General features: G+C 31.2%; 1 pseudogene; it reads left to right on the top strand.

Annotated features, from left to right (window-relative positions):
• The first annotated feature begins 244 nt into the window (after positions 1-244).
• LOC140820862 (serine carboxypeptidase-like 13) lies at positions 245-7,976 on the top strand (annotated as a pseudogene).
• The last annotated feature ends 419 nt before the right edge of the window (positions 7,977-8,395 follow it).

An 8,395-nucleotide genomic window follows, 5' to 3' on the forward strand; every position in this document is an offset into this window, starting at 1 on the left:
TTATCTACTATTATTTTATTTACTATTCTATTAATAGTATTATAAATTTTTTTTAGAAAAACCATGGATTTGTTAAAATTATATAGCTTATTCATAATATTTCGTAATTGTTCTAGAATATAAGCATGACCAAAATATTTATATGAAATAAATAATATCTCAGACGAAAATAATATTTCGTAATTGGTCTAGAATATAAGCAAGGCCGACTGTCCATATCTCAGGCCTACCGAAATCAGAGCAAACGAAAATAGAAATGGTGCCATTACCATACTGCATTACTACTCTGTTGCTCTGTCTGATCACCGCCGCTGCTACTAATATTATCCTCACTCTTCCGGGTTACCCGGAGGATACCCTGCCTTTCCACCTCGAAACCGGGTCGGTCTTCTTTCTTTCTTTCTTTCTTTTTTTTAATAAAAAAAAACCATTTATATGAGATTCATTTTGTTTTATGGATTGAATATATAGATAAATTTATAATCTGAGAGTTTCAGATATATTGGAGTTGGAGAAGACGAACAAGTGCAGCTATTCTATTACTTTGTAGAGTCCGAACGAGATCCTGACGAGGATCCGCTTGTGCTTTGGTTGACGGGAGGACCCGGTTGCTCTGGTTTCTCCGGTCTGGTTTATGAAATAGGTGCGTACAGCCGCCGCCGCCTTCTTCTTCTTCTCTGCTCATGATCTTTTGGTTTTAATTTATTTATTAAATATTATGTTTGACGATCAGTTTCAAGAATTAAACAAATGTGGAATTTTTTTTATTATGTTTGACGATCAGTTTCAAGAATTAAACAAATGAAACTAAATTTGCACTTCTGATCTCGTGCAATGCGTTTTTATTATTTAACTGTCTATTAAATACTTGAGTTCTCGTGTTGTCACATCTTTCCATACACTAAAACTGTTTAAATTAAATAATCAAAATTAGTGGGACATTTGACAATATATAATCATATGAGAAGAGACTACATAATTACTTACTGAATGATATAATCAAGATCTTTTATATATAAATCTGTACTTTGGAGATTTGTGAATGATTTAAATATGGAGTCAAATTTAGGGGTAAAAGAATCAAGTTGGTTCGTAATTTTTGGAGTTGAATCAATAAATATTAGATTCGTATTCGAATATATCGAATTCAAACGCTTACGAAAAAATTTGATTCGAACTCGAGCTAAAGTTATTTTGTTTGATTTTTCGTGAGTGTTAAGATTTTATTATGATTATATAATTATATATATATATATATATAGCTATTTTTTTTAAAAAATTAATGCGTTGATAGAACCATAATTTAATGACCATATGTGGGTGAAAAGGGTCACGAAATTAACTTTGTAACAACAATTCATGCATGTGTACAGGTCCACTCCGGTTTGATATTTCAAGTCTTGATGGAAGTTTCCCTCGCCTCATTCTGAACCCATATTCATGGACAAAGGTTTGGAATATATATATATATATATATATATATATATTCAAACTGACAAATAAAATGATCTGCACGCATGGTTTTGTAGGTTGCCAATATTATATTTATAGACTCACCGGTTGGGACTGGATTCTCGTATGCAACCACCCCAGAAGGTTTCACTTCCTCCGACACCAAAGCGACCATGGATAACTACACTTTCTTGAAGAAGGTAAGTTTTTCTCTGAATCCGGATTCATTTTTGCAAAAAATAATACTAAATATAGATACTGCACCATATTTTTGGGACGTTTAGGATGAAATATTTAATTTTAATTTTAAGAAATTAAATGGAGCACAGGATTCTGGTATTCAACCACACTTGGTCGAAGACACGTGAGATTGGTGGTTTATTTTTATTTTTTATTTGGACGTGAGCACAGGATCAGAAGGGCAGGCAGGTGACAACTTGACTTGGGAAGAGATAGTGACATAGAATTATTTAATAGGATTCTCAAATTGAAAAGAGATATTCTCTATTTCTCACATAGCTTATATTTTCTTATTTATCTGTCTCAAATATATAGTCGGGTGTGTTCTTTTGTCAACCTATTTTTATTCATTAAATAGATTAATTATTTCCAACAAGTTTTGATACAACATTAATTAAAACACTAATTAAAAAGGGTGAAATGTGTTGAAAATAAGAGTTATAAATATTGAAAATTAATGTGTGATGATGTATGTAATGATATATTTATTTTTGGATTATTTCCAAAGATATTTTATAAATATGTGTCTCAATTTGTGAAGAAAAAACACAATTGAGTAGAGAAAATTTTATAAAAATATGTAGTTTAATATATTTTGTGAGTTTGAGATTTTTACTTTTTACCGTAAATTTTTATTTTTAACACGTTATCATCACGATACTCGAAGGTTCTCCATATCTTTTTAAGCTCCAAACACAAGACAAATGTAACAATATTCAAAATTAAGAACATTTATTTTACTGTTTATTTATTTTTATTGTGTATATATAATATAATATCATGTTATTATATAAAAAGAGTCTATGACACCTATAATAACGTGATGTGATTATATTATTACATTGTTTATATTTCTATTGTGTTATTGTTTATTTATTGTATATGTGTATATATATTTGAATAATATCATATTATTATATAAAAGGAGTCTATGACACCTCATTATAATAACGTGATGCGATTATTTCGTTGTTTATTTATTATTATTGTGTTATATAATTATATATTATTTGTATAATGTCACCGTGTTATATAAAAAGAGTCCTTGACACCTCATTATAATAATGTGATATGATATACATAATTAATAAACATTATTAACATTACATCATATTATTACTATAAAATTATACATATATACATGCATTTATTTTTTTAAGATTTTGTAAACAGTCATAAACGGCTAGTTTTTATCTGCAAATATGATTTGACAAACACGTTCAATTACTCCAAATTTACTCTTCTTCACTAAAATTTTTCTTCATCAATTTTTCGAAGAAGAAGAAGATGGTTATTTCAAGGTTATTTATTATAATTATTTTGGTTATTATACTCACTAGTCTTGTATTATTCGAAGAATATCCGCCTCGCGTTTTTTCTTTATTTTTAAGAATGCTTGTACTTATAATTTATTTGTTACTTTGTATTGCCATATTAATAGATTTAGAACTTAACTAATAAAATGCATTGTTATTTTTATAGTAGCACCATGTTAAATTTGACAAAACTCGAATTCGTTGCACTCGAAATTACGGGAAAAATGTATATTCCATGAACTCTCGATGTAGAAATACATCTTGAGTCATTGGGTCTAAATGAGACCATTAAAGAAAATTTTCTCTCATCATCACAAGAAAAAACAAAAGCTAAGATAATTTTGTGTTGCCATCTTGATGAAGGATTAAATATGAATATCTCATTGAAAAATATCTTACGACTTTATGGAAAGGACTAAAGGAAAGATTTGAACATATAAGAGAAGTCATACTTTCGACTGTCCGTGATGAATAAAATACATTAAGATTTCAAAATTTTAATAAAGTCGGTGATTACAACTCGGCAATGTATCGAATAATCTCGCAATTTAAATTTTGTGGACATGAGGTTATGGAATCGGAAATGCTTGAAAAAACATTTTCCACTTTTCACGCATCAGATATAACTCTACAACAACAATATAGAGTGTGTGGATTTGCGATATATTCTGAACTTATTGCTTGGTCCATGTGAAGATGATGAAGTTATTCTTGGTCCAGAACTATCATATAAGTGTTATTAGTGTCCTTATGTATCTTGCAAATTGTACCAGACCTGCTATATCTTTTGTTGTAAATTTATTGACAAGATTTAGCTCATATCCAACAAAGAGACAATAGAACGAAATTAAACATATATTCCGTTATCTAAGATGAACGACAGACTTAGAAATTTTGTATTCAAAAGATTTCAATCAAAGTATAATTTGTTATGCTGATGTTGGGTAAATAACATCGAGATTATTGCACTACATGAAGCATGCCATGAATGTGTGTGGCTAAAAATCAATGACCCAACATATCCAAATCTCATGAAGATTATCATTCGACAAGATATCTATGACACTATATGAAGATAATGTTGCATGTGTTACTCAAATGAAAGAATGATACATAAAAAGCGCCAGAACTAAACATATTCCCCCTAAGTTCCTCGCATTCACCCAAGAGCTTTAGAAGAATAAAGATATTGATATTCGTTACATTCAATCAAGTGAAAACTCATCAGATATCTACGACAATATTCAGAAAGCATATATAACATTGGAATGCGCAATCTACGAAATTTGTGAAGAATCGTTCGTGTTAACATGAGAGGAAGTTTACGTGACTGCACCATTTTTCCCTTACTATGGTTTTTATGTCAATGGTTTTTTCCTAGTAAGAATTTTAACGAGACAGTATAAAAAACACGTAATGAAGACAATCATTGTATCATGATCATCATCACAAGAGGGAGTGTTGAAAATAAAAGTTATAAATAAAAAAATTAATGTGTGATGATGTATCTAATGATATATTTATTTTTGACTTATTTCAAAAGAAATTCTATAAATTTGTCTCTCAATTTGTGAATAAAAAACACAATTGAGCGGAGAAAATTTTATTAAATGTGCAGTTTAATATATTTTGTGAGTTTGAGATTTTTACTTTTTACTTTAAATTTCTACTTTTAACAAAATGAGAATTTTATGCATAAAACTTATTGTTCCAATAATTTTGTTAATGTGTGTGGCAACACCAATTAGACTAAATACATGAGATGGAGGGATTAAAATGCTTGGTAGATAAATTTAGACAGATGAAAATATATCTTTAAAAATATTTTTGTTCTTACAATCCAGTGGTTATCGATCCATCCAAGATTCATCAAGAATCGACTGTACATTGGAGGTGATTCCTACGGAGGCAAAACTGTAACCTTGCTTGCTTTAAAATTGCAATGGGTAAATTTTACCATCGATTAATTATTATATTCTATTCATCCAGAAATTTGACCATGTTGTCACATTAACTTAGGAAATGGTGGAGGGCTGGAGCAACGAATGAACCTCCAAGTACACATTACTTTCATAACATAATCCTATTCATTGAAAAAAAAACTCACTTGACGAAAAAATTGAACCAGGGATATTTCATTGGAAATCCTAAAGCAGATGAAGCCTTGGATGTTAATGAAAAGTTCCCTTATGCTCATCGGATGTCACTCATATCAGATGAATATTTTGAGGTAAAATGCCCCGCATTATCCCTGAGAGGTATTTTATCGAGTCCGAGTTGAGTTTGAATTAGATTATGCTCATCTGATTAATTTGACTGTACGTGAGTTTCTAATTAATTCGATTCGAACATTGATTTAGCCACTCACATGACATATGTGCCCAATCTCTGATCACTTATATATATTCTAGACAAGTTTGTTCGAGGATAGTGTAACATGCATGCTGTCAAACGATACAAACTAAGCAAAAATCTACTCAATGTTGCATGCAAGGTAATATCAAATATGGGCTGATGCTTTAAATAAAATGCGGTGTATAAGGGGTGAATTCTTTTCCTATTTTCAGTTAGCAAAAAGCAGCTGTAATGGGAACTACAGCGATCAAGATACAAGTAGTGCAGAATGCCGTTATGCTATTCATCTATGTGGTGAGGTAAAATAAAAACTACAAGATTTTACTCTTTTTTTTGTGTTTTTTTGGGGTAGGAGTAGAGTTTTGGAGGAATAAAAAGTATGTTTAATTTTATCTTGGAAGGAAAAAAATTTATTGCAAGTGTCCAATAATGTCAGCATGGTTGCATAAAATTTAAAAAATATGAGGTTAAAATAAAAACTTTGGAAAGTTGGAAATGATGAAAACTTTAGTCAAAATTACTGATTATGTTCGAAAATACGAAAATGTTTCGAAACTTGGTTTGGAGGAAGTGAATAAAAAGAAAATGATAGTTTTTATTTATGTTTTGGGGGATGAGAAAGTATTTTAGGAAACTGAAAACAAGCACTGCGTGCATGTTCTTCATTTTATTTGCTCTATGATTTATGGCAACTGTTACCGTAATATGAATGCAGTGCACAAAGAACGTCAACCATGCCCACATTTTGGATCCAAACTGTAATCTGCTTTCACCGAAACGCGATTATATTGTTGAAGATGATGATCCCGACGATTTACTCTTCATGTTAAAACAAGAGGAGCAACGGTGTCGTGTAATTTCTTTAACTTTTCCTATGACCTGTCTTCGTAGTATAATATGAAAAATGACTAAGAACTCTTTCACATAAATTTTAAAAACCTCCGATTGTATGAGAGAAAAATTATAGGTTATATTTTGATTTATGCAAAATATATAAACCTATCACCAAGTAAGTTGTAAGAATTCATATGATTTTTTTTTTTTTTTATTTTGAAGATTCCATATTCATTTCAATAGAAGTGTGTATTTGAAGAAACTATTAAGCGTAAATATGGAGCCCTTTTAATCGGATCAAGGCAATTTTATCATAAGATCAACGGATTTCGACATCTTGGATTTTTTAATATGAAAATTACTAAATTTAGTTTTATGCATATAATCATTTGCTGAACTTTTTGAATACTAATATTGATTTCAAGAGTTTGTTTTACTAGTTATTTTTAAAAGATGTGGCTATGAATTTTCTTGAGTATTGTAAGGATGAAATCTTGTTGGTTGTAGAATAATAATTACTATTCTGCTGCTGGGGCAAATGATCAAACTGTGCAAGAGGCTCTTTACGTCAGAAATGTACGTATGCACTACCTTAAAATGAAGAGATTTTTTATATTTTGATAAAACTACAAATTTTTTTATGTCATGTATGTATGCTTTATTTCAACAAACAGGGAACCATACGAGAATGGATAAGATGTAACAAAAGCTTATCCGGTTACGAGATTAATGTCGCTAGCGTTATCCAGTATCATCAAATGCTAGCTAAATCAGAAAGGCTTTCAAAGTTTGGTGTACAGGTGATCCTCGTGTACTTTTTTCCTTGCAAAAGCGGTTTTGAATCAGGTTTCCACTTCGACGAAGTTGAGACCGGATCACAAAGCTTGAAATCAGTTTTTGTGAATCACATATGTGTGTCACAATCCAATGATGAATTCATTTAAAATTTGTCATGGTCCGAATTTACCACAGAATTAGATCATATGTTTGGATATGTCTATAAACATGTGTCGAATTAGCGCCAACTTGATAACGGCATGCTCTATTATACTTTACCAGGAGAAATATTTCTTGTCGAGTGGCGATCGCTGGATGCATAAAAGTATAGACTGGATCTACTTAAATATATTTGTTTGTTACCCACACATTTTCATCACACAATATCACTTCCTATAGTAATACTTTTCCATCACCAGGTTTAATTTTCATCGATCACAGAACAATATTACCCTCTGAACTAAAATTTTGTATTTCTTCTCTCCAGCGGGGACCATGATATGCTTGTTCCGTACATCGGTACAATAAAATGGATACGCTCTCTCAATCTCACCGTTGAAGATAACTGGAGGCCTTGGACCGTCGATGGCCAAGTCGCAGGGTTTGCTTTCAATTCTTGATCCTGCGGCCACAGATTTCATATTACTACATTCTAATGGTTTTTAAAATTTGGTTTGCTATGTTCCTGTTATAGATACACAGAGAAATATAAAAACGGAGAAGCCTACATCACCTTCGCTACTGTGAAGGCAAGAAAAATCAGCTCTATGCGTGATCTTTATAGGGATGAAGTGAAGAAGCTAGTGAATGGTAGCATGTGACTCGATGCTATTGTTTTGTAGGGTGCAGGTCACACAGCTCCGGAATACATGCCCAAACAATGTCTTGCAATGATAAAGAGATGGCTCTCTTTGTTTCCACTGTAGAGAAAAATGTTGGTATGGAGCCATACATGCATGGATTTTCTTATCATTAATAAGTGTACGTGCTTGCTGGTCCATGTGGATTATCAACGTAGTGCACTATATTTCCACTATCGGTATTGAATTAGCACTACAAAAAAACGTGTTTACATAAGCGGTTTTTGAGGAGCACTTCTAAAACTGCTCGTGGAAACTGAACAACAAAATCAGTTTTACTTAAACCGTTTATATTTCCTTACTTTTAGGAGTGGTCGCATTACCGCTTTAATTGCGCAATTTTTAGTACCGATTTGTATCAACCGCTGCTATCAATTGCTCCTATTGATTTAACTATTAGAACCATTCTTGAAACTACTCTAATTGAATATTTTTAACAGTGGTTTCATAAAATCGGTGTTGTGAACCGCCCTTATAGCTCTTTTTTTAGGATTGATATGAAAATTGCACCTATTAAAACTTTTATAAACCGTATTGAAAATATGTAGCGACGGTTTATGG

Source organism: Primulina eburnea, unplaced genomic scaffold (genome assembly GCF_022965805.1).
Source record: "Primulina eburnea isolate SZY01 unplaced genomic scaffold, ASM2296580v1 ctg203, whole genome shotgun sequence".
Lineage (NCBI taxonomy): Eukaryota > Viridiplantae > Streptophyta > Magnoliopsida > Lamiales > Gesneriaceae > Primulina > Primulina eburnea.